This window comes from Sinocyclocheilus grahami, unplaced genomic scaffold (assembly GCF_001515645.1).
Source record: "Sinocyclocheilus grahami isolate Dianchi unplaced genomic scaffold, SAMN03320097.WGS_v1.1 scaffold654.1, whole genome shotgun sequence".
In the NCBI taxonomy this organism is placed as follows: domain Eukaryota; kingdom Metazoa; phylum Chordata; class Actinopteri; order Cypriniformes; family Cyprinidae; genus Sinocyclocheilus; species Sinocyclocheilus grahami.
In genome coordinates, this window is record NW_015505833.1 from 1547573 (window position 1) to 1549498 (window position 1926).

Consider the following 1926-nt stretch of genomic DNA (forward strand, 5'->3'; position numbering starts at 1 on the left):
CAGTCGCATGTGAGGCGGCAGGAAGTGTGAATTAGCAGGAAGTGGAAAGGAGCGAGAGAGACGGCTCGCCTTAGCAAGCAGATGGACTCATTATTGAGATGATGGGGAACGTGAAGGCATTAGCCAAGCATCAGAGCGCCCCTGCTATTACCATCTCACAGAGATCACGTCCACGACGGCATACGTATGTTAGCGCTCTGTCAAACATCAGCAGAAACACAAGCACAGAGAACAACAGCATAATACGGTAAGTATGCAAAAGGATCTGGACATCTATACATGTGTAAATATCATTAGATTACTAAATAAATATCAATGTGCCAACACTTAAAATACTAATTTTACTGCTTGTTAAAATTAGCTGAAACACAGCTTTACTTAAAGTTAATTGCACTCAACAGAAAAAGTTTCATGAACTCAATAGCTGATTAATATCAAGCAGAACTCATTGTCATTTTCCCAGCATGCTTTGCTTTGGACTGTTAAAAGAGAGTAAATGTTGAATTAATTGTAATTTTGTGACAATCTTTTCATATCAACTGATAACAGACAGGTAGGCAGTCGAGGCCGAACGCTTGGAGCGACAGACTTGTAATCCAAAGTTCGCAGGTTTGAGTCTCGGTACCGGCAGGGATTGTAGGTGACCAGCGCTCTCTTCCACCCTCAATACCACGACTGAGACCCGTGAGCAAGAACCGGACCCCCAACTGCTGCCTGGACGCCGCAGCAATATGGCTGCCCACTGCTCCGGGTGTGTGTGTGTGTGTGTGTGTTCATTACTCACTGCTCTGTAGGGCTGAAAAACTAAATTCAAATTTTTTTACTTAAATATGATCAATATTCGAATTATATTCAAATTTAAAAGGCATAATTTCAGCTTGGGGGAAAAAAAAGCTCTTGGCTTCTCTTCTGAGGCCACAAGAGGGTGCATCGAGCAAAATATTATGCACGTTTCTTCAAAGCATAATAAAATAACACGACTATCTTTGAAAAAAGTGCATAATGTTTAAAATAATGTTTAAACACCTTATATAATTAATAAAGTTGCTTAAACAATTAGAAACAAAACAGCATCATGCATGTACGTATAGTTTAATACAAAGGACCGAAAACCAATCACAAAGAGTACTTTCTTTATTTAAAAACATGAGATGCAGTGGGATTGGGAAAACCGCCATAAAGTCTTGAGACATGCTTTTTAAAAGTTGAACTTACATTCATTTTACATGACTTTCTAAACATGCGGCGCTCTTGTGCGAGACGCGAGTGCAACGCTGATAGATGTCCCTCTAGGAAATGCGCAAAATATGTGTTCTGTGTGAACAGCTTGGTTTCAGTTTTGATGTAAACAACATCTTCCCCTGCACTGATTGTTCTCTTTTTCTGCAATATTTTGAATGAACAACGTATCAGTGCCGCATCTAGTGTGTTCAACTGGATAGACTAAAAAAAGCATTAAAATGCAATGACACTTACATCGTCATCGCATCTTGTGCAACGTTTTTGCATTCGAATGTGGATTTTTATTTTAAATTTGACAAATATTCGAAATGTAAAAAAAAATTTGACAGCCCTACTGCTCTGTGTATGTGCGTGTGTGTTCACTACTCACTGCTACTCACTGCGTGTGCGTGCGTTTCTCTGCTCTCTGCTCTGTGTGTGTGTGTGTGTGTGTACGTGTGTGTGTGCGCGCGCATCTTGTGCAACGTTTTTGCATTCGAATGTGGATTTTTATTTTAAATTTGACAAATATTCGAAATGTAAAAAAAAATTTGACAGCCCTACTGCTCTGTGTATGTGCGTGTGTGTTCACTACTCACTGCTACTCACTGCGTGTGCGTGCGTTTCACTACTCACTGCTCTGTGTGTGTGTGTGTGCGCGTGTGTGTGTGTGCGCGCGTGTGTGTGTTCACTACATACTGCAAT